The 24,992-nt window shown below is 45.8% G+C and overlaps 1 protein-coding gene and 1 long non-coding RNA gene across 5 annotated transcripts in view; one reads left to right on the top strand and one right to left on the bottom strand.

Annotated features, from left to right (window-relative positions):
* Window positions 1-24,992, top strand: part of LOC135300988 (potassium voltage-gated channel subfamily KQT member 1-like) — a 413,931-nt gene that overhangs the window by 385,774 nt on the left and 3,165 nt on the right. The window lies entirely within an intron of this gene.
* The window catches only part of LOC135300990 (uncharacterized), a 51,811-nt gene continuing 37,145 nt past the window's right edge, over window positions 10,327-24,992 (bottom strand). The window contains exons 3-4 of one of the 4 annotated variants that reach the window (XR_010362742.1): window positions 13,084-13,289; window positions 10,327-12,292 (exon numbers count right to left, since the gene is read on the bottom strand). This is a non-coding gene — a long non-coding RNA (uncharacterized LOC135300990). Of the gene's footprint in view, window positions 12,293-13,083; window positions 13,290-19,515; window positions 19,762-24,130; window positions 24,216-24,992 lie in introns of those variants that run through there. The other 3 variants (XR_010362736.1, XR_010362739.1, XR_010362734.1) reach the window with 3 other exon arrangements.

Raw genomic sequence — 24,992 nt, forward strand, 5'->3', positions numbered from 1 at the left:
GAACAGTATCCAGCTCAGGGAGGTCTCTGTGCTGCTTCTGAAGGCCCAACAAAAGATAAGAAAGAGAACCAACCTATTCTCACTACTTCACTGGGCAGGAGCCTTCACTTCTGCTGGGAAAATTTAGATAAGCTTGAAAACTCCTACTCTCATCCAAGAGAAAACAGAGGATTTTAGATGGGTGAGAAAGAGCTTTTCCATCCTGCCAAGTTTTTTCAATCTTCCACAAATTTCCTTCATTCACGTTGAGTTGAAACTGAGACCTTTTGAAATTATATGTGTCAAAAAAAAGAAAGCCTGACCCCAGAATGACCAGCAGGTCTGAAGTTTGGGCTGTCAGCTGGGACATGGGAGGCCCAATTCAGCTCCCCATGTTCCCAGCCTTCTGGGGAGTTGGGGATCCCCAGAAGTTCTTGGCTGGCCACCTTGTGGGAGCTTGTTTCTTCAGAGCAGTGAGTGCTTCCTCAGGCTTCTAGATCCCCAGTGCCCCTGCAAACCACCAAAAAGCTTGGATTTAGAGCAGCTGGTTCTGCCAATGGAGCTGCAAGGAGAGGGCAGCTTTTGCACCCCATTATCTCTAGACAATTTGCTTATAAATGAAGTCAGCTCTAAGACCTGGATCCACCTCTGATCCCTGGATTAGAAAAGGGCATTATCAAAAAGAAAAGTTGGTAAAATGTTCTGACCACTTGGAAACAATTTCTGTCTTTAAGACACAGGGGGTTTGAAGGGACTCTCTTGGTGCTGGTCTTCCAGTTCATGGGTTTAAATATTGATGGGTCCAAGCACAGGGGCCTTAGTAGAGTCTACACATGACAGGGAAAGAATAGCAGAAATAAAGTATGCAGCTCATTTGTTTAATGGGCTTTCAGCAAGCAAAGTGAACATCAAAATCAGATGTGTGCATTTTACCCTGTCCCAGTACATGCACCTGCAAGAAGGACTCACAGAAATGCAGATGTCATGGGTGGGGGTTGCTATAGTGTTTCCCAGGGGTCTGGAACATGTTCCCATTCCAGGCCACTGCCTATGCCTTTTAATTTCATCATAAATGAAAGCACAGACATTCACTGGGGCCACATAAGCACTGAAGGAGGATAGAGGAAATCCTTTAATATTCAAATTATTCAAGAATAAATCAAATAGATTTTACTAAATTAATGACGATTTGTGAATACAAATGATAAGAGTTAGCTTTTCTGGAGGCATCTGACAGTAAAATTGGTATTACAAATGAATAAATTTTTTAAAGAGGATAATGCTCCTTCAAAACATCACCCCCATCAGTGGGCTTGAGGGACATTGATCCCATTTGAGTCTGCCTCTTTTCCATGTCCATCAGAGAGCCTGGGCTCATTTAGTCCTGATCCATCCCAGCGGCACACGTGGCTGAGAGGTCTTTTACATTCCAACGTCTGGCTTCCAATGTTGCTGCATGACTTTCCCATTAAGGAGTGGGGATAAGTCCAGCTCATCTGCTGGGAGGGCCTGGCCTTTGCTGGCCACTCCCTGGCAGAGCAGGACAAGCCGTGTCTTGCCTTCTTTGGAAAGCCCAGCCATCCTTAGGCACAACAGGGTGAAATAAGGACACTTTGCTTTATCTTTAAATTTCCTTGTTTTCTTGGGCAGCGGCCAGACCCTTTGTTTTTTGAATATAGCTGTTTGTGGTTTAATTTCCTTTGGGTTTTGTTTTTTTGGTTTTGGGTTGGTTTTTTGGTTTTTTTTAAAAGTATTATTATATGAGCAGAAAAACTCAGCTGCTCCCTGGAATTGTATAAGAAGAGGGACAAGATGCAGTGCAAAATGTGAATTTAACTGAATGGTTTTCCCATCAGACCTTACAAAAGTATACAGGAGATCTCACACACCAGCTGGGAAGTTCCTGTGTGCCACCACTACAGCCTGTCCTCGATGGCATTGATGGTTTAAGCTGTACAAGCAAAAGCCACAGGAAACAGGCTGCTCTTTGTTCTGCCAGGCTGTTGTGTGAGCCCAGAACAGGGCATCGCCCTGAGGACTGCCTGAGCTGCAGCCTCAGGCATGTCCAGGTGAGTCTGTGCTTGCTTCTGATGCTCTGTTAAGTCATTGAGGGTGAGATGTTTCCTTGGAAAAGACCGTGCAAACAGATCAGCAGAAATCAATCGTGGGAATAGCTGAGAAGGAAGCCAGGCTGCATCTGCCTCAGTCTTATCAATGTCTGTCAGTATCTGCAGGGAGGGTCAGAGGATGGACCAGGCTCTTTTTAGAGCTGCCAAGAAGTAGGATAAGAGGAATGGGTAGAAACTGATGTACAGAAGGTTCCACCTGAAGGAAGAACTTCTTCCCTGGGCAGTGCCCAGGCTCTGAACAGATTGTCCAGAGAAGGTGTGGAGTCTCACTCATGGGAGATATTCCAGAACTGTCTGGACACAATCCTGTGCCCTGTGCTCTGACCCTGCTGGAGCAGGGAGGTGAGATCAGATGAGCTGCTGTGATGCCTTCCAACCTGAGCCATCCTGGGATTCTGTGAAGCCTTGATCACCTTGTTCCACCCTTGCACCACCTTCTGCACTGTGCCAGCACAACTGCTCGTGGGACTGTGCAATGGAGCAGGTCAGGGAATAGATCCTGCTGAATAATAACCATTTTTGTTTTCTGAACTATCTTTAACTTGCATCAGTTTCCTCTATCCGTTTCCTGTGGAGCCACACAGCTACGTGGGCCCACAGTGTGACAAGGAGGAAAAAGTGCCCACAAATGCAGGAGCAGGAAAAAAGAGCTGCTGATGTTGGTTCATGAAGTCTTCATGCTGAATGTTCACCTCAGCCTTGGAAAGGGTCTGATTTTAAATGGCACCCAGTGGCACACCTCATTAGCAGGCAAAGTTATTGTCATTTACACAAGACAATCATCATAAAACTGTCATTTGCACATGTGTCAAAAACACACTTCACTGGCATAACTGTACAAGTGAGTTGGGTCCTGTTGAGGGCAGATAGTTTTGCAAAAAGACTCAAGTGTGACATGCAAAAGTCAACTCCGATTATCTCAAGAGAAATGAAACAGAAGGACAAAAAGAAACTCTGACAAACAAACCCATTATAGCATTCCTCTCAGTCAGTTTTACAAACTGATGGTCCTGCACCACTGGCCTAGAGAAGGCAAAAGCTCCCATGGATCTCAAAGAGAAGTGTTACAGAAGTTCAGTTTACAAGAGCCATGCCAGAACAATATGAAAATCACTTTTCCCACCACTGAAATGCAGCCACCTCCAGCATGGGATCTGCCAGATTTTTAACACTCACAACTTGGGCCAGAGAAGACATTTCCTTTCCACAGCTGAGATTACTGTGCAAATAAGACATTATTATACAAAGTAGGAACACTGTGCCCTCTCCATCTGGGAGAGAAAGGGAGCCCAACTCCTTCAGCTCTGGGAATGGAAGCTGCTCCAGTGACACAGGGTTGCCTCTCCTGTATCACAAGGCAAATCACCCTGGCTTTTGGGCTTGAAAAGGTTTGCAGGTTTGTTGTCCCTGCTGAACCAAAGTGTTGCCATTGTGCAACCCCTTTCCCACAGGCCTGCTCCTTCTAGGAAGGAAGCCAAGTTGCATTTGGAGGTGTTAAGATCTAAATCCTGGGGGGAAACTTGAGAGCAGAGAAGGGGGCCAGACTTTGTGGATGGACAGCATCCAGACAAAAAAAAAAAAAAAAAAAAAAAAAAAAAAAAAAAAAAAAAAAAGCCAGGTACTGCTGAGAATGAAAAAGCCTGGCTTTGGCAATGCTCCCTGTCCTCTGGATGTCTGTGCCTCCATTAAACACAGCTGCATTGCTGCACCCAGGGCAGAAAATGACTTTTGCTTTTGTTTCCCATTGGTATCAAAATGTTCCTGAGCTGGAGATGGGTCTGTATCCCTGAGGGTGCCATGGCTCTCCAGGAGACACATTCCCATTGCCACCCTCCTGCTGACAGCCCTCCAAAGCCAGGCTGCCTGCACCTGAGGGGTCAGTGGGGCTGCCTGGCAGTGACATAGCAAACCCTGTCTCGCCCAGGGCAGATCTCTGCTCCTTCAGCCTTTGCTCCTTCAGCCTTTGCCATCTCCCCTTCCAAAGGCAGGAGCATGGAATTTCCACTTCCAGTGAAATAATGCCAAGTCCCTGTGCTAAGATTTCAGCAGCAAATAATGCCCACCCTCCTTTTCTCTTTTCTTTTTTCTCCTGCTTCTCCCCTTCCTCCTCAACTATCTCAAAAGAGCTTCTGCTCTTTTTCCTGGGAGGCAGTGAAGAAATCAAATGCCTGTGAGTTTCAGCAGGCAGTGTATCATGAATCATTCTTCCCAAGAGATAAAAGCTCCACCAGACTTATCCAGCAACCAGGCATTTTCTCAGTGCACCCATGTGTCTGCCTACATGTGCTGATGTGCATTTCCTGATAACTGCCTGCAAATAGGCAGATGCCCTTTGGGAGCATAACCCTCTGTGCCTATATCCCATTGGGATAGTACAGAAGCCAGATGAATCTGTGTGTTCCTCACTGGAGCAATTTGAAATTGAACCCAAGAGATACTGAAAGTGCCTTTTGGTGGAAAAACACAGGCTTTTGAAGCCTCCCAGCCTGGAAAATCCCCTGGCCACTGGGAGAGCTGCTTTGAGCACTGCAAAGTCATCACCCCCTTGCAGGAAATATGTTATTTTCTTTCCGGGGAGGGGAAAGGGGAAGTGCGTGCTGTGGTGAGGATTAACCCTGCCTGTGCTGCCCAGCCTCCACTGGGCTGGGCAGGGCCCTGGGTTGTGCCTGGGGTGCCCTCCTCTCCTGCTCCCCAAAACCCTCTCTCCCCACAGCGGTGTGGCGTCAGGATGGATGGCACTCTCTTTTCAGGGAATGGGGTGGCATCTTCCCAAGCCATGCTGCATCCACAGCTCTCCATCCAGCACACACAGGCAGGGCAGGGCAGGGCTGCTCGCCTGTTGCTGGTGATTTTAACCAAACTTTCCAAGTTTAACAGCAATACTGCCCTGGAACAGAAACAGTGCCTGTCCTCTGTCCCTGCCCTGCAGTTTGGAATAAAAATCCATGTTCGGGAAAGCCCAGACCAAGAGGGACAGAGGCTGCCTGCAGTCAGGCTCTGTTCTTGTGGTCTCTCAGTGTAAACACAAAGCAGAGTTTGCACTGGGGCAGAAGGCACAGGGCAGTACAGAACATTTGGCTTTGCACTGCTCTCAGTACAGCTGAATTCTCCTCTGTGCTCACTGCCATCTTCACTCATTGATGGGGTAAAAGTTGGAGCTGAGACTCTTCTCCCAGTGTTTGCTTCCCCATGCCTTCTTTGTTTCAAACCAAAGGTTCCAAAGAGTCAAAGTTAATATTTGCCCAGCATTTCCACTGTATGAAGTACCCATATAAAGTGTGCATAGAAATATGGTAATTAAAAGGTAGCATGTTCTTGTCTTGTTTGAACACCATATAACTTCCCACAAGGAAGGTGGAAGAAGAAAGGTGATAGTTGGGGATATTTCTTGATTTCCTAGGGATTTCTCCAGCTGTCCTGACATTTTTAATCTCCTTTTTTTCCCCCAAGATATATATCTCTTTCATCCCTTCGCATTCTCTCTCTTTTTCTTTCTTCTCCAGTGACCCATAAATGTATTGGTAAACACTGGGTCAATTGAAATGATATCAGGAAAGGTGAAAATCAGACGAGTGACTTGTTAATCATCTCCCAGGGTTTAGCTGTACCTGTGGAAAACTGTTCCTTCTGCTTAGAAAGCTGGCAAGTGAAGACCCAATTTCAGGTTTTCAGAGATGCCTAATTTCCTTTGAGAGGGAACAGGCAGTAAGAAACCCAGAGAGATGAGTCCTTGCTTGAGTTGAATTATCAAGGAAAGCCAACTCCATCCCTGGCCTTTGGGAGGCCCTTTGGTTTCTCTCATCCCCACAGTTCTGACTAAGCCGTGTTTTGTGGGCAGCCTCCCCACACTGGGTTTGTTTTCTTTTGGCAGTCCCGATCCTGTTGGCTGACTAGGGAGCCTGGGCCCCTTTATAAAATGGCAGAGGGGGAAGGGAGGGGAGGGAATTTGCATCAATGGTAAATCATGATAAACCCTCCCTGCTACTGCCTGCTATTCTTGCCTGCTGCACATTGTCCTGCAAACCTTTACAGGAAGGAGCCTCCACAAAGACCCTTCTTTGCAAAGCCACCATCCCTGAGCCCTGCCTGCTCCCACAGGTGGCCAGCCCCAATTTTAGGTGAATCCAGGAGATGGCCGGGCAGCTCAGAGGAGCTGGCAAAGCTGCAAGCACGAAACAGCCTCAAACATTTTTTGTTGCAGAACTTGGCTGTTTTGGTCTTAACTTTGAGTCCATTCACCAGAGCTCAGTGCCCAGCAGAATCAGACCCATCTTTTCAAAAGCAGTGTGTTTGGCCAGCATTCCACGGGCAGTGTGTACAGAGGGGGAAAAAAGGGAAATCCTGCAGTGGGGTGAAATGCAAAGAGAGGCTATTACCAAAATATGTAGTAATGTGGGGTTTTTGCTGGGTGGGAGGGAGGGTGTGTGTTGATTTTTGTTTTGAACGTTGAAGAAATAAACTGAGCAAGCTGTTTACCACATGAAACAAAGCCGGACTGGGATATTTTCAGGCCACTAAACTTGGATTTCAGACAGCCAACTTGGATTGACATACTGGATGAGCTACAGCCGATTGGCATGGAGAAGGGAGCAAAATATGCATCTGTCCTGGTGCCAACTTAGGATAGGCTGCCGTTTTGTTTGGTGTCTAGAGAGCTGGTTTTCGTAATTAAACCAGCCTTCAAGCCCTTTTTAAATAAAGCTGAAGAAAAGAGGAACTGAAAGGGATTCCTCTCGAGCGTATGCACACTGCTCTAGCAACTCCTGCAGCGGTTTCTGTGCAGCTCCTAAAAATGTTTCTTTTTTTTTCCTTTTTTTTTTTTTTTTTTTTAATACTTCCCTACAAATACACACACACACACACACACACACAGAGAGCACACACGGCGTGGCAGGACAGGGACAGAGAGGAGCTGTCACCCTGGGCTGACCCAGGGAAACACATCCATCCACTCTACCTCAGGGAATTTCATCCCCAAAATCAGAGGGCCTCCCCTGATTCTTTAGCAGCAGCAGCAAATCACTGTACCTGTGCACAAAACCATTGCAGCCAGGCCAGCTGAACGGAGTACAAGACACTCTGTTCTGTACCAGGAAAGGGCTGGGGAGGGGGAAGGAGTGGCTTGTTTGGGTTTTTCTCCCTTTGTTTTTTGTTCCCCCACCCCACACCCTGCCGAGTCACTTTGATTATACTCGCCTGGTGGACTATGAATCGAATCCTAAACATTATTCTGTTACAGAGGACACCGCTCTGGGCTGGGGGAGGATTGAGTCACATTCAGAATTTGGTCAGGCAAATAAAAATGTCATTTTAAACCCTGAACAACAGTGGGAAAACTGTAGCCAGTTGCTAAAGCCCGAGTGGAAAGGCCAGGCAAGTGACTTGTGCCTGAGCCCATCGAGGTGGGTGGGAGGTTGGGCACCCCCAGCAGTCACCCCAAGGTGTCCCAGACCCCTCTCCCAGCCTGTAAAACGTGGCAAGGAGCCAGGAGGTTTTGCCTCTTTAAAAGGTGAACAAATCTAATTGCACACTTTGTCATGCTGTGTTGTTGGTTTAAGTCACAGATGCTCGGGATTCAGGCTTTTATTTACCCTTGTTGCTGAGCTGATTTAAAATGAAAAGGTAATTACAAATGGAACAGTAGAGTGGGAAAGGGTTTCCTTATCTTTATCAATTTTCTTCCTTTTAAATAAAAACCTGAAACTAACTTTTTTACCTCACTAGAAAAGGGTTTGGAAATACATACACTTTTAGTAAAAGACTTTTAAACAAATGAAAGTCTGGAAATTTAGGGTGTTAACTTTGCTTTAAAAAGGAAAGAAGAAAATTCTGAATACCTTTTATAACACTAAAAAGAAATCATCAAGTAGTAGAATTCAGTCAAAACCATTAGAGGAACATTTTTCAACCCTTCTATTGTTTTACTTTAGGATTGCATATCCAGAGCTGGGTGATTTACCCTTTCAAATGACTAGCACAATATGAAAAAAGTTGTGCAGCAAAACAAAATCTCATTAAGTCCCTTGCAAAGGCATTCTTTGCAAAGACGTAGGAAATGGTTTCATGAAGATCACCAGCTGAATTTCCCCTCCCAGGATTTTGGTCACAAGGAATGCAGGTGGAAAACACAGGCTTTTGGAAACTTCATCATCTGAAGATGAAGCACAGCTAAAATCAGTTTTGAGTGTCAGCATTCAGAGCAATCTGCAGAACTCCATGCTCATCTCCAAGAGATGGAATTTGCTTCATGACATTTCCAAAACTCCCTGCCACACCCAACAGCAGTGGCCACTGGGAAGTGGCTTTCACAACAAACAATCTGACCTGCCCAGCAAAGCACCTTGCTCTGGGAGGGGCAGGCACTGAGGAAGGCTTTGGGAAATTTTGCACCTCTGCTTTCTCAGTGCAGTGTGATTTTCCTGCTGGCTTGTTTCCACCTCGGGGTTTTTTTCCACTCCCCACTCACACCAATCTCGTGCCTAAGTTTGGTTCCCATCTCAACAGTGTGGATTGCTCTGCTGCAGCAGAATGGCAGGAGCCAGGGACAGGTGACAGGAACATTTCTGTTGAGGAGGATGACAGGGCAGCAATGGCTGAGGAGCTTTGCAAAGCTAATAACTCACCAGATTGCTGCAACACTTCAAGTAAGCATTGCCTGTTGTGAGAGCTGAGCTTTTCTGAAATCCCCCAAAGAGGGGAGGGCTGCAGCTTACCAAGGACATCACTTCTGTGGGACCAGGACCTTTGAGTGACAGAGTCTGGATGCTGGCACTGCCAGTATTTTGTCTGGGACATATTTAGGGTGGGTTGTGCCGAGTGGAGGCTCAGAAGCTCAGAGTGCACGAAGCAGTTGTGGGGACAGACACCAGCTCCCAGCACTGGAGGGACAAGGACCAGGACTAAGGTCTGTGGGGAGCACACAGGAGGGCATGGGGCACTCTGCAGTGACAAGGAGCTTCCTTCAGAGTTTGCCCAGGTGTTACACCCCTCCAGCAGCTCTGCAAAGTCATGGGCAGGCACCAGCCCCCACCTGGTGTTTCTTGAAAGCTGTGCATTGCCAGGAGAGCATTTGTAAGTGACCACTTTGGTCACCTTAGAGAAGTGCCATACCCTGCTAGTGTCTAAGAAGGGTCAATAGGGACTGTAAAATGACTCAGAGGAGATGGCAAGGCTGTGTGTGAAGATGGAAACGGCCTTACAGCATCATCTGAGCCAAAGCCTACGCTGACATTGAGGAAGATTTGCCAAAATCCTTGTGCTTGTGCTCCCGGAGACCCCATGTTTGTCCCTGCTCAGCACAGAGCTTGACCTCCTGACTGTCTGGGAGCTCTGCAAGATTTGCAGCTGACCCCCCAAACACAAGTTTCCTTTAGAGCTAGAAGTCTCTTTTGTGTCTTTGGCTGCTTTTCTCTGATCCCTGTTTGGTGTGGAAGCTCCCACACCATGGCTGTGAGCACACCACAGACCCTGGGCTGGCTGCACTTGTCCCCTGCTGCTGGGGGCCCGAGCCCCTGCAGCTGTCCCCTGGCCACTGCCACTCAATCAGCTCCTTGTCCCTGGCCTGGGGAGCGGGCAGGAGGTGTGAACAGAGAGAATTAAATAGAAGGACAGGGAAAAAACCCCATATCCAGTCATTGGTGCCAGGGAAAAGCTGGGAGAAGCCCAAAAAATTCTGTGCAAATAAACCCCTGTGATGTGCTCATGGTGAGCACTGCAAATATTGATGGACTTCTGTACATCTGAGAATTAGATATTAGGGTTTTTTCACAAGAAATAGATCTGTGCACACTTTTTAGGCAAATGGCAGCGTGTGCAAATAGAAGCTTCTGTGTGCACAAGAACTGCCTGCATTGAGCACACCACGGAGCATTTTGCTCACAGAAAGATCAGTTTATGCATAAAATAGCCCAGAGATAACACATTTCACATATTAAGGACCACTTATGATCCCTCAGCAGTCCTTTGGCTGGCACACTTGAAAATACCAGGCATCTCACAAACACCACCTCTTGGCACTAAAAAGTCCTGAACCCAAGCAAAACTCTTTTTTTGATGATCTGTTGGACAGCTATAAACTTGTGGGAGCTGTTCTGATGTCTTGCCAGGAACAGATAGTTTTTCTTTACTTGCTGATCTCTTTGATATTGTATTGGGATATCAAGAACTTTTTTTCCTCTGGAGGGCTTTGAGAAAAACAGGTCTTGTTTTTGGACTCTCACAATGCGTCCTGCAGGGATTAAAATAAAAGTTGTTTATAATCTATTGCTTCCTGCATTGAAGGGGCTCACAGAGCCTGCCAGAAAACACTGTACTTTGTTGCTATTGCCACTGTGGGGTTTTGTAAATAGTAATTTCACCTACGGCCAGGCAGCAGAATCAATAGCCATGGTTAATGGCAAATTATTGACAGTTATCTCAGGATTAACTCATTCTTGTGTACAGGCCTAGTTCACCCCAGTAATATTTAAGATGTGCTGGTTCTTGACCAAAGAGTGTTTTTCTGCCCTGATTATCATGAAGTTCTAACTTTTCCCATACACACAACCCCTAAGAACTGGAACTACTCAGTCTCAGAAATCTGATGTAAATCAGCTGATGGTACCAGACAGCAGACTTGTTTGCAGGCTCAATGGTCCATTATCTGAAAGGATAACAAGAGTAATCCAAACCCAGTAGAATCAGCAATATGAAATCAACTTTTATACCACCAAAAACAAAGAAGTGATTCACAACACATCAGTGTGGATGCGCCAGAGGCTTTGAACTTAAACAAATAATAGCAGCTGTAAAATATATTTTTCTGTTATCATTTAAAATCCCCCATTTTTCCCAAAACATCAGTATGTCCACCATAATCTTTCCTTTTCCAGGGAATGAGTATTCCTGGTATCAATTTTGGATTATGTGAACCATAACCCTTAAAATCCTTAAATGACTGCTCACATCTGTATGACTTCCCCTCACTTGAAAGGGCCAGAAATGCAAATTAATTAATCCACAGGATGAGCTTGATGAGGAAAAATGTTGTTTACTTCACTATGTTTTGAACAGTTCATAGTTACCCCCTGCTTTGGAAAAAAAAAAAATGCAAAAGCCATATGACACCAGAGAAAAAAATTTCAAGACCTTTTAGCAACTACTGGAATTAACCTGATGAACCCAAGCCTTGCCAGAGGCAAGGTAAACAAATTGACCCTATGACTTCCACATAGCTTCGAGTTGCATGCAAGTGGAGGATCGCTGGCGTCAGGAGCTTCAACCAGAAAACTGAGGCTCTGTTTGCTCACACAACAGTTCTCTTCAAAAGGGAAGAAATAAAATGGCATTAAGTAACCAGTACAGTGAGGGCATTTCCATTTCAATCTACAAATCTGCCTGAGTTGTTTTGACTTTGTCATTGTGGCAGAATTTTTCTAGGCCCAGCACTCTTGAGGTTCAGCCTCCAAAGTCTGGAGCAGTGCTTGAGTTTAACTGTGCGATTGTGCCAACCTTTTTGGGCTGCATTAGGTGGTGAGCTCTTCTGTGAAGCCACATCTCACAGACTTGAGCACTGTCCTTGAGGTATTTGCCGAATTATTGCGGGATACCTGCCTTTGTCCCTTGATCCAAAAGCCAACGAGAAATCTCTGATTTGTCATGTCCTCCCTTCCAGCTGTTCCAGCTGTTTGCCTTCGTGTAACTCTCTGGGCAGGTGGTGACAGGCTGGAGGACACTTCAGCCTTGTAACCTTGACTAAACAGTGCTCAGCAGTTCACCCAGAGACACCTGGCCTGGGTGTCACCCCACTGCTGGCTCGCTCTGGACCACCACAGCACGCCCAGAACTGGACTGTAGGACTGCTTTGGACTGCACCTTTGTGTTCATCAGCTGTGACTCCAAGGGTCTGGGAAGCCCCAGGACTTCAGTGGGATAAGACATCAGCTCAGAAGGGCCTGCCATTGCCCTTGGGAATTTGGTTATCCTGGAACATCCACGGTTGGTGGTTAAGTTGTCTGGTGCTGGCAAACTGCCCCCTCTTGTGCAGTGAGGATGACCTGTTAGGCAGCTATTGCTACGGTTTATTGGCAGGGCCTGTGGCTGAATCAACAGCAGGAATAGGAAGAATGGCGTTCCTGAAGAGCACTGGAGCAGCTGACAGCACTGGTGTGTCCAGCATTTGTCTTCCACCAGCTCACAAAGTATGTCTGAAACAGATATGACAATACTGGGTCAGTATTTCAGGCATAACCCGAGCCCCAGTAGAGAGACACATTCATAATGCAAGGTTCTCTGCTAAAGAGGGGGATTTCAGAGTGTTCTGGCATCTATTCACTCCTGCAAGAGGAGATTTAGCTCTCCTCTGAGCTGTGACTGCATCTGTTGCTGGTCTATAGCTGTCCTGATTCCTGCAGCCATACTTTGAAGAAGTCAGGTTTAACTGCACCCTGGAGAGAGGTGGGAACTGTACCCCTGTAAATGAATAAATGCAAACCACACAATCTGCAACATGGCTATGGGCTGCACATTCAGCTGGTTGAAAAGACTACACTCCTCTCTGCTGCCTCATCTGGGACCCACCCTGCCTTTTGTGTACAAAAGGTTTCACCACGTGCTGTTTTGCCATGCAGAAATATTCTTGTTTTTCTCCTGCTTGTGTTTTTGTTACACTCCTTGCATTGGTTTTCCAATATTAATGCCCCTTAGTCACACTGGAGTTAGCCAGATTTCTGCTCTGTATTTTTTTTCCTCTCCCCCGAGGGTTTGTGGAGAGCAGAGCAGGGAGAAGTACAGCCTTCATAAATCAGGAGGCTGAATGAGCTTTCACAAGGTAAAAGCATTGTATAAAATAGATATTTTAGGCCATGATATGTAGGGGGTTGTTTCATAGGCTGGAGTTACCTTCAGGAATGAATCATCCCAATGTATATAAAGCCCATCTAACTGCTGAGAAAAAAACCTGCCTTTTGAAAAATACATTTCATCATATAATATTTACATTTGCTTTTACATTGTTATGGCCTCACTGACTATTTAGCAGCCAAGACTTTTGAATAGTTCTGTTTTTCTTCTTTTTTTGAAAGCTTAAAGAGATCCTGTAAGGTTTGGAAGGACCAGGATTTGACCGATTGTCTCTATTTGCCAAGTCGGTGTTAATTCCTTGTGCAGGATATTTTCATAAACGAATGCTTCAGTAAAGTTGGTCTGAAAGGAAAAAGGAAAAAAATAAAATTAAACTAGAAGTGGCTGGAGCCCAGCACCTGGCAGAACAAACACATGCAGCTCAGCAGAGGGTGAGCAGCCCCTTGGGGAGAAACCCCTGGGCACTCCAGGGTGATGAGTAACCCCTGCCACGGCCATGCCCTGGCAGCCACAAGCCATGAGTCAGCCCCCCTCTGCCAGATTATAAGGGGGAGGTTGGTTTAAGTGTCCTTAGGCTTTAAAAAATAATAACACATGTGGAGTTTTCTTTTTTATGCTCTCCTTTCTGATGTTTGGACCCTTGACTCTGCATTCTGCTCATGGTTTCCCGTTTCTCTCAAAATTGCTTTTTCTTTTTTTGAACTGAAAGCTGAGGTTCTCATCTAATCACTTCACTCCAGGAGCTGGGGCTTTTCAAACAATAAATATCACAAGCCTGGCAAGGAGCTCTGAGAGCTTGTGTTGGTGATTGCTGCAATAACAACCTTGGATGTTTACGCAGTGTAGAAAATAGTGTAAAAACAAGCTTCAGTTTCAAGATATAAATCTTCCCCATTGTGAGAAATAGCTTCAGAGAGCTGTTTGTTTTAATTAATAGTTGCGGAGTGGTGAATAACTGGGATAAAATAACTGGCCCAAACCTTCACCTAAATCCTTGTGGAAAAAAATAAAAAACAAAACCAGACATTAAAAACTTCTTCTAAGATATGAAACTTTCAGCTCGCTTGTGGCAAAACATCTTCAAGTAAGAACTTATAGCTGGACTCCTGAACTCAGTTTTAATGAAGTGTCCTGATTTTAAATCTGGCTGTTCATTTAAGATCCTATATATAGATTTAGGAAATCTAACTTAAGGCTTCATTTTGAAAAAGTATACCTTGGCCTCTTTCGCAAATGTATTTTTATATTCATATATATATATATATATATATAATTAGAGAGAAGTATGTTTCTCTAAAATTCCTGGCTGTAGGCCTTGACTTGGCCTAAGTGAAAAGACTGTGTGAAGAGGTTTATGAAAAATAAATCTTTCCCTTCTTCCAGCACTTTTCACCTGAGTATCTCAAAGCACTTTACACCAAGGAAGAATTATGCCACTTTAGCCCTGCTCAAGCCTAGAGGAATCTGCAGCATGGAGTGCTCTGGTGACTTGTCCCAGGTTGTCAGAGTGGGTTTTCTGAGCTGACCCAAGCTAAGGAGGGCAGTCAGTCTCCTCCTCTGCCTCCCTCCCCACCACCTTCCTCCTGCTCCCACCCTCGCTGCCAAAATCCGGCATAGAGGCCCCATGGGCTGCTGATCTGCTGCTGCTGCCCTCAGCACCTTCATTTCTCCACACATTTCTTTCATCCCATCCCCCTACACATTTTGGAAAACGCAGCCCTGACCCCAAAGAGTTTGCAGGATAAACAAATACAATTTTGTGTGTGGGTGAGAGAGACGCAAAGAAAAGCGTTGTCTTGCCAGCACCCCCTAATCGCTCTGCTTACGTGCTTTATGTCTTTCCCTCATTCTTTATCTTTTTTGTTTATTTAGAATATGCACTCTTCAGGCTGGGGATGCTGCCTCCTTCTCCTGCCTTTTCCATAGTGCAGCCCAGAGCTGCTTGGAGCCCCACACTGCTACCACAGCACAAACAATAATAAATAAAACCAGCACTGTGAAGAGATTATAATTAGAGCTGTGCAAAACTCAGCAGTTTTGGTCTGCATCGGTTCCTCCCTGCTGAGTCTACATTGTGTTTTGGATTTGTATGCAAAAAACCCAAAGCAAAACTTCCAAAGTGCCAAGTGTGACCGGGTCTAGGCTCAAAATCATGCATATACCAGGGTGTTTTAAGAGGTTCCTCCTTGAAATTATAAATCCGCTCAATCCAGGTTTACTGAAAGGTTCCCAAACCTTTGCAGACTTTGAGGGCCAGCAAAGTTTTTGGTTTTACTACAAAAGCCTCTCTCAGCTCTGCCTAATGTACCAAGTGCCACCCCATGCTGCCCTGTGGCTACCAAGAGGATTTAATCTTCCCCAGCTGCTCAAGCAGATCTGCTCCTGAGCACCACATCTGGCTTTCAAGCAGTGTTTCAGATTGCCACATTCACTGGGCCATGCCCAAGTGATGTGGGTAAACAGAGCCACGTCCAAAACCCTGCTCTGACCCAGGGCACTGCACTGAAACCACCCTGAGCTGAGTAATGCCTGGGAAGCACTGAGGAAGGCTGGGGAAGGAGCTCTTACATCAAAAATTCCCTTCCCAGGAAAAAATTTGCAGGATCTGCTGTGCTACAAGGAGTCATATTGATTTTGATGAATTTTTCAGGAATAACGAGCAAAAACCAAAAATATTTGAATGGAGGTTTCTCAGTGTTTTCAAAACGAAAGGGGAGGGGATTATGTATTTCACAGGGATTTTTGTCTTCTGTAGATCATTAGCAAATAATAAAGGGGGGAAATTAGATTGCATGGCAAAGAAACTATTTACTGGAACAGTCTGGGGGCTTGGAGAATTTTTTCTTAATCTTTTTGCAGGACAGAAAATCCACATCCTTATTAACAGTAATTAAAACCTTAGCTCAAATTCCTAGAAATAAAACCATTTTTTTTCCTTACCATGGACATTTCAGCTTACTGTGCCAGAGGTACGGGGAGAAGGGTGAGGAACCCCATTTTTTTGATGGGGTGCACTATGCCTCAGCTGGAGCACAGCATAAAACCCTCTTCTTGGGGCTATTGCTTTTTCCCTCTGCTCTTGTGTAATCTGCAGGCAGTAAAATGGTCACTGACATCCAGACTGGGGGCAATAACCCCAGCCAATAACCCAGGCATTTTTGAATATGTCTTAGACATATAGATTTTATTGATCCAGTAGATCAAAGTCATTGTGAATAAAAGGAAATCTAAGGCTGGACATGATGATCTTGAAGTCTTTTTCCCACCTCAAAGATTTGTACAATTCAATTATAAGTAGATGTAGCTGCTTACTTATTGTAAGCAATTAAATCTCTGGGGTTCTCTCAGCAGTCACGTGTTATGTATTTCATTAATGAATTTTAGCTTATTCCTCTTTTATTAATGGATTTTAGCTTTCTGACCTGAAAAATATATGTTTTCCCTTATAGCAAAAAGTTGCATAAAGATTTCCATGGCTTCCCAGTTCTACCTCTAGAACCTCAACAAAGCCAGCAACCCGAAATCTTAATTAAGCTGCAGCACTGGTTTAAATTGTTCTACTAAATGCTGGGACAGTGAAATCTCACTAGGCCATTCTCATATTCCCACACCTCCATGTTCATGTTAATACACGTCCCTTTTTATTATTGCTGTATTTTTTTTTTCTGCAATGATACATGGAAAAAAGAAGAAACATGGAGGAGAAAAATTTTATATATAAATATATATGGTGTACAATGGTCTCCCTGGCAGTATTCCCTGCAGGATAAGGCTGAAGAGCTGTAAAAGCGATAGCAGGCATAGCTGAATTTTTTTTTCCCCCCCTTAATTAACAGCACAGTGCCTTGCAACAGAAAATTGAGGCAGGTTTCTGCTGACTTAGCAAGTGCCTCATGAGGAAGAAATCTATCTGGCAATTATGGCTTTGTGTCTCCCGCCCTGTCTCCTGTTGTTTGTGCAAGACACCGGTGCTTCTGCCACGGGCTTCTTCACACAGCTGTCCTGTCACTGCCAGCTTTCATAGGTAATCCATCCAGCTCAGCAGAGTTCAAATAAGACACCTCCCTTTCTTTCTTTAATTAATGCTTTATTTGAGTCTCCCCCGGGGATGTAGCCATGCTGATTTTTCAAAATTCTCGCTTATTTTTCAAGCACGAAAGAAATGGAAAATGGCCACTGCTGAGATTCCGGATTTGGGAAATCTGCTTTGCTCAGTCTTCTGTTCTCAGTCAGTGTTTTAAATGGCCATGGACATCTCTTTAGCTACAGAGCATATTATGCAATAAATTCTCTAGCTTGGGAAGGAGAAAAAGACAAATCCGGCCAAATTCATTGTCCCTGCAGCCTCTTCTGCTGCCCTGCACACACAGTACAGCCCAGCCAGGCGCTGGTTTGTGCTGTCACACCCCACACATTGCCCAGGCCCTTCCAGGTGCTGAGCAATCCCAGATCAAGTCATGAACTGTTCCTTGCTGTGTTGTTGTTTTTCCCGCACCGTCCAAGCCTGTGGGTTTTGCTGATCTGGGATCAAATGCTGTGGCTCGGTGTGGCTGAACAGACAGACAGACACCCTCAGCACCAGGGCACTGTGGCCCCAAATCTGGACAAGGCAGTCCAGAGTCCACCCACTTGCCATGACTTTTTCAATAACTCATTAAAAATACATGTGGCAGTGCTGTTAATCAGGCCTGGAATACCCCAGCAAGCCAGTAAAATCCATCAAATGACAGATAAGCCAGACAGGCTAAAACCAAAGGGCTCAGCAAAGCACATTGAGTCAGTCAGAATCAAGAGCTGCTACACCCTCAATCAGCACTGCCTGATAATATTTCACTTGCTTTGGGTTTCTGTGTTTTAATGGGGAAACAATGGTGTTTTGTAATCCTGGCTATTTAAATACGTAACACCGCCCCGTGCTTCTGCAGCTTCTCCCTCCAGCCACCTGGTGAGCGTTGTGCAAAGTCCTGTGGCACCCTCACAGGCTCTGGGAGTTTCAGTGTGTAAAGGCAACCCCAGGGACTTGTCCCGTGCTGAGCAGAGAGGGAATGAGGGCAGAAGTTTCCATTTGACCTGTTCGACAGCTCATGGCTCAAAGGCCCAGCTCTCACTTCCCAGGAGCCTCACAAGTCAGCCTCTCCTGGGCTTCCTGCATCGCTTTCACTGAAACAGGACACAGCAAAATGAGGGCCCAGGACAGCTCCCCAGTGGCCAGGGCATGTTGTGAGCTTGTTTTTTCTGACAGCAGCACAAATCTGCACACAGACCAGCCCTCAGTCTGGCTACAGGGTGTCTGGCTAAAATGGTGTAAGCTGAGAAGAGAGGCCCAGACAGTGGCCTCCCAGTGATCCCCAGACAATCATCCTTTTGCTTCCTGGCCACGTTTTTCCTCCTGGCACCGCCAGCACACCACTCTTCCAACTTTGTTCTGCCATGTCCATGCCAATCCTCAAAGAGCCAACACTAGGAAAGGCAAAGCACCACCATCTTCTTGCATCCTGTCCTCTGCCAACAGGCACCGATCTTCTTTTTCCAACACAACTTCCTTCCTTCCTATAGCAAACATTTCAGCCCGCAGATTAGATTACTCTTAGCTTTTTGTTGCTTTGTATCTTCTGTTTTATTCCAAGACTGAAACCTGTCCAATTTCAAGTGATTTTATGTCAGAAAGACAGGAAATGACAGATTATGTGATCCACGTGGTTAACAAATATTGACAAGGCTCATCCAGGAAGTGACTTGTGCTCAATGCACACAGACTGGCCTGGGGTGTAGACTGGGTCTTGGGTTTCTGAACTCCTGGTCAAGTCCTACAAGAACTGCCTGGAACTTTTCTAGTACCTACATGTCTTGCTATCTAAATCTCCATCACCATAATGCCTGTGCTCCTCCCAATAACAACACTCCCTCTCACTTTGCCTCTCTCACCACCCTATAAGTAAAGATGGGCTGATAATTTCAAGCAGGGATATTTGTGAGTGTGTGCCTGTGTGTGAATGTGTGTCTGTGTGTGTGAATGAAGAGCAGTTGTGTATCAACAGCTGTGATAAGGTGCATGAAAATTATCTTGGCACTCACAGTCCATCAGGTATGTCAGGTCAGCAGGGCTGGATTAAGGGAATTCTCCACTGGGTTCAGTATCAGCAAGTTATCCTTGCAACCAAGCTGAAAAGAAACAACCCAAAGTGACCTCCCCCTTGCAGGAACTGATGATGCAGGAACTGGTGAACCCTATCTAGCCATGAGGCTGGTGTGGTTAGATGTCATTGTCACAGAGGGGATTTGTTTGAGCTCAGAAAAGACAGAGTGAAGGCTTGATACCATCTATTCAAAGGGTTGGGTGAGATGCAAACACCAAGTCCATCACACCCATCTAAAATGCTGAGTTATTGCACCCACCTAGTGAAAGGCTTAAGGTCACTCCTTTCTCAGTGCTCCTTTGGCACCATTGGAGTACTCAGTGCTGCTGCTTCTTTTTATTGTTCCTCTCTGTCCAGTATTGTTTGGAGATTTAAAAATTAAATTAATCAGCGTCTTGCAGCATAAGTTACAAGGTGGCTTTATTGTGCAATTCAGTGTGACTCACAGAGGCTGCAGATCCACTCCTGAGGCCGGCCTGGCTCTGTTCTTTTTGCCTGTTGTTTGTCTCCAGGCTGGCTTTGCAGCAGGACCTGCAGCCACACAATGCAAGGAGCTGAGAAATGGCAGGGCAGTGCGTCACGGCGGGTGTGGCTGAGGAGCCATGTCACAAGGAGAGATGGCAAGATTACAGGGAGGATCTGAGCAAGATCCAGAGGAGGGTGAGGAACAAAACGTCCTGCAATGATAAAAATATCCATTTATGTGCGTGGCTCGGGAGACAGAGAGTTCTGCAAAGTCCCATTCACCTGCTGGGGGGAACAAATTCCAAATGTCAGAGAGCACTGGCTGCAGACACAAGGATAGACAGGTGCACGTGCAAAGAGCTAAAATGGGACAAGAATCTCATAGGGGTCCAGCTCAGCTGGCAGCCGGGTGCTGCTGCTGTGGGAAGGTACCCTTGTGTCCACTCAAAGAGTGGCACCACTTGAATTTCTTGAGCCAGGAACAAGTACTTCTGGGAGCAGTAGAAATTATGCTGCCTGGTTTCCTGTGACTCTCTATTTTGTGGTTGATTATCCGAGGCTAATAAGGGGCAAGAGCTGAATAAAGCTTTTCCTGTGGTCAGGGCATCCTGTGTGGATTCTCTGGGGTCTAATAATACAGTTCACCTTCCTCTTCTGCCCTTCCTTCAAAGAGGCACTAATTTGGATGTCTGTCTTCTGCACAAGTGCCTGACTTTCAGAAATCTGTATAAATTTTTTATCTGCAAGGATTCTCTGGCAAATGTGTCTGAAGTTGGCCAGCTTAATCCAAATCTGCCATAGCAATATACACATAGATATATCATCAGCCATACCTCATTTGTTTAGGAAGCAAAGATTCATTTTAAAAAAATAAATCACACCTTCCCCAAAGCGGTAACACATAATCTGTGTGCTGACCAGGCCTGCTTTAGAAAGCCAGGGCTCAACTTGTGATAGTTGCTTAGCAATTAAGCAAAAGGCATCTTACAGCAGAAACATCAACCACAGACACAGGTCTTACTGGGGACCTTCATCAGTGCAACTGTGGCATAGGAAATACAAAAATAAAATGCTCACCAAGAGGGTACAGGCAGGAAATACCCCAGGAGCACAGGGCAGAGGGACAGACTTTGTGCTTTCATTGAAACAGGAAAGGTAGATGGAAACCAAAATAAATGAAGCTATACTTAAAATAAAGATTACCATACCCTAGGCCGACGGAGGTTGTAACACCTGACCTAAGAATGGGTGGGGATGTTTGGGAGAAAGGAAGGGAGGCCTGGAAAATGGTGGTGTTATCCAGATAAGTCTCATGGAATGAAAATAAACAGCCGATATCTGCCAAAGGGTACAGGGAATAAGTCAAACATGACAGTCTGGTGGTTCATATATTTTTATGTGGTCATGAAGAACTGGATCTGCCATGGAAGTGGAGCTTATTTAGGTTCTACTCAGGTACCTGTTTACCTGACCTTTGAGGTTACTGGCTGGAGCTCCTGGTGTGGAGCTGGTGTTTCCGTGCTGCCTGCACCCTCAGCAGAGCCCAGCAAGGGAAGCACAGCTCAGTGCTGGGCCAGGTAGTGCTGGCAGATGGCTGCAGGACACTGATGTCCCACTGTGAGGTGCTTCCCTGTGTCTGTACCACCTGGCAGTGCTGCTTTTTTTTTTCTGCAGCATTGTTGTAGAATTGACGCCAATTCCATCTCCGTCACAACTCATCCCAAAACCAGCCAGTTAATGGATCCTGTTCATCAAAGCCCTCCTGTTGTTTAAGAACACAAGCTGCTAGTTCTCTGCTAATATGAATGCCAAGTTTTTTTTCCAGAAGGATGTCGTGATAGATGACAATTATTACTCCTCAGAGACCTGAAGAATGGTGGTGTAGCTATATCTCTGGGCATATGTGTGTAAGAGTACTTAGGAGACTACAAAAGCTTATCCTAAAGGTATAATCCTGCAAACTGTTGACCATTCTGGCTCCACTCCAGCAAAGCACTTAAATATTTGGTGAACTCAGGAAGACTCTTCACATGCTCCAAGCACATCCATAAGCACTTTGTTGGAGCGGGCTCAGAGGCTGCTCCGGAGCCTCACCTTGCACAAGAGAAATCTCCCCAGGCTAGTCCCAGTCTCTGTGCCTGGTGTGGCCACTGGCTTCCTCACAGCTACCAACAGGCTATGTCAGCACTGACATTGTCTGGCCTTGCTGAAGGGAAAAAAGTTTCAGTGGATTCAGCATTCCACCTCAGTGCAATATCTCTAACAGGGCAAGCAAGGTGAGAGGGAGGCAGTTCTGCAGGCAGTGCTGTAGACAAAAGATGTCCCTTCCCAGAATCAGCAGTCCCTGGGCAGCAATAAATCCACATGCTAAAAAATAAAGCAATTCCTAAAATAAACAATTCAGGCTTCGAAGTGTACAATAGGCAATTAGTTTGAATAATTGGGTGTAACTGTAGGCAGAGAGAAGCTACAAGACCAGATGTGCATATAAAGCTGAACACAGGATCTAATCAAATCAATCCACCATCTGGAATGAGAAGCAACATAATGTGACAGACCTGGTCAATATGTGAAAATGGTACAAATTTCTGGATAACGAGCTTAAGCTAAATCAATATGTCACATGAGTCAGAAATGGAAGCATCCATAAAATGGATTGCACCAGTTCAGCTAAATCACATCTGATTTTACTACACTAATACCATTTTCTCCTACAAACTGACCTTAGGTGACCTATCACAACAATCTGAGAGTATCAGAAACACATACCCACAGGTAGAAATAGCTCATGGCAGACTGAGATTCATATGCACACTTTTACCCATACAAAATAAATCCTACCTATCAAATGACTCTTTTCCAAGCAGTTGGTGTTAAAACCCTCCAGGCAGCTGTGTTTAAGAGCTGCAGAGAGTGGATCCTGATTCATTGGAGCTACCTCAGGAGCAGGAGCTGCAGCAAGGGCTGGAAACAGAGGAATAGTAAAGCCAAGAGCACAGAGCCGGGCACTGCTAGAGAAGGGGTGTTCAGAGGGCTGAGCTCAGGACTCTGCTGCTTTGCAAACCTTGGGCTGGGATATAATGTTTGCATGGCCCCAGATGGGGTTGGCTTTGCTGGAAAATGTCAGACCACCAGGCAAAGCCCCTGGGGATGGCCTTGCTGAGCTCCTGGGTTCCTCTGGGTTCTGGGGGTTCTGGGTTGTCTGTGCTTAGGTTTGCAGCTTGCTGTGGGACCAGGGCTGCATGGCAAGAAGGGGACATCTGGATATCTCACCTCCCAGGACAAAGCCCCCCTCGTGCAGCAGCTCTGACAGCAGGGATGGGGCTCAGCCACGCAGTGCCTCCTCCACCCTCCAGCCCTGCCAGGACACCCTGGGCTGTCCTGTGGGCTCACAGTTCTCTGCCCTGCAGCGAGGCAAACAGGAAGCCAGAGTCAATCCAGCTCCACCAAAAGCAGAAGTTGCTGTTTCTCCATGGCATTCTGATTGGGCTGCCCCCTCTTTCCCCTGCATTTCGTGCTGCATCCCTGGTAGCAGCAGCCTGCAGGATGAACTGCACCAAGGCAGGGAGGGAGAGAGCAGAGCCTCCAGGAGGTGACAGCAACTTGATGTAATCTGTGGGGTTAAGATTTTGGTGCAAAGCTTCACTGACTTAGCAACATGTGAGTGTGTCTGTGGGTTTGCAGATTTACTCCAGTGCTCCAGCAGACCATCTTCCCCTTCTGCTGCCTCTCTGGAAGTATTTCAAGTCAGTGTGTTGAGCACATAATTGCTACTGGCTTTCCCAGCCTCCATAAATCATATTAAAAAGATAGACAAAACCTAGGGGTGTCACCAAACCAACAGGGGGAGGGATTTTTCTGGCCTAAAGTGACAGGAGTTGGGGGAGACCATGTGGCTACTCTGACTGTTTTCCACACATGCATTTTGTTTATGGTCTGTGTGTGCAAAATATGCCAGAAAAAAAAAAGCTCTCATGGGAGCCTGGAATCTGTCCAGCATGTGGCAAACCCCCATTATGACCCAGCCCTCTTCATCTGTCCTGCTGCCATGCCAGGGGTCTTTCTCCACAAGCCTTTTCTGCAGCAGGAGTCAACTGAGATAAAAAGATGTATTTAAGCATCACCAGCTCTCACAAACAGAGGCTCAAAAGTGTCCTCAAACAGCCCATGGGTGTTGAAAGCCAATCTGGTGCTCAAGGAGAAGGGGAGGGACACCTTGAGCCCCATGGTTTGACTGACTTTGTGGCTTGCTGTGCCTCGCTGGTGCTGGTGGCAGGGCTTTTTTTTTTTCCTCTTTTTCTTTTTTTTCTAACAGTCTTGCATGTCACCATGGAGTCCAGCCCTCTTTCATGGGGGGATGTTAGAGTAAATACACATTTCAACACTCCTTCAGCTCACCTCACAGTCCCAATAACAACAGTGCAATATTTTAAACTGCTTTTGCAAGTCTCCTTTCTACAGGGCAGTTGAAAGGATATAAAAGCATTTTAACAATTTTATAGATCATCTCCGGAGCGCTATTGTGGTGTGGGAGAACGGGAGTTTTGTTGCCATTTGCCCATGGACAGCTGCCAAGCTCACCTGTCTCCACCAAGCCAGCAAGAGCCATATCACATCTCTCTGGAAACTCTGCAGCCAGCTCTGGATGGCTTCTCACTTTACTTATCTGAAAAACATGTTGCTCTGTTTAACCCTTTCTCAGCGCTTGCCTGGGGGTGTTGCTCAAAACCCAGCTCAAAACAGGCAGCTTCTGTTTGGGCTTAGGGAAAGTAAGAGCTGTGAGGTGGATTTGGAGAAACCTGAAACCAGGACCCTCCTGTGGAAAAAAACCTTCACCCATGTAAAAATTCCTCTAACCCTGCCAGTCATCCTACTGACCTCGGGCCAAGTGTCCACAACTCTTCTTTTGCCACTCCCTGATCGGAGTTAACCAGCCTCTAAATCAGACTCTTCTTTAAAAACTTCCAATTCCACAAGGTGTTGACTACATCTTCCTATGGGCCACTTAATTTTTGCACTTAATTTTTGCTTCTAATCTCAAAAATTATCATGAAAACCCTCCCGTGTATGATTGACACAGGCGAACTATGCAGTTTTGTTTGCTGGCGTCCAGGAAATATTTACTGATCCTCATGTGGAAGGTGTGACAGAAGTGTAGTGTAATCTACTCCCCTGTGTAAGGATTTCTCAGTTTCCATCCTTACAAATAAATATTCTCCACCCTCCTCTTCTCCTGGAAAAAAGAGTGCATGTAATTATTCCCTGTCACATTCTTTCACTGAGCTGGCAAAATACAGTGAAATACAGCAGAGTTTAAATGATATGGAATATGCAGGCACAGCTTATCTAAGATAAAGCGTGCAGATCAAAATCAACAAAGCCTCACAAAAGAAAGCCCCAAAAGAGCTTTCATCTGCCTGATCCCATTTCCCTGCCTACACTT

The sequence above is a fragment of the Passer domesticus genome, chromosome 5 (genome assembly GCF_036417665.1).
Source record: "Passer domesticus isolate bPasDom1 chromosome 5, bPasDom1.hap1, whole genome shotgun sequence".
Classification (NCBI taxonomy): domain Eukaryota; kingdom Metazoa; phylum Chordata; class Aves; order Passeriformes; family Passeridae; genus Passer; species Passer domesticus.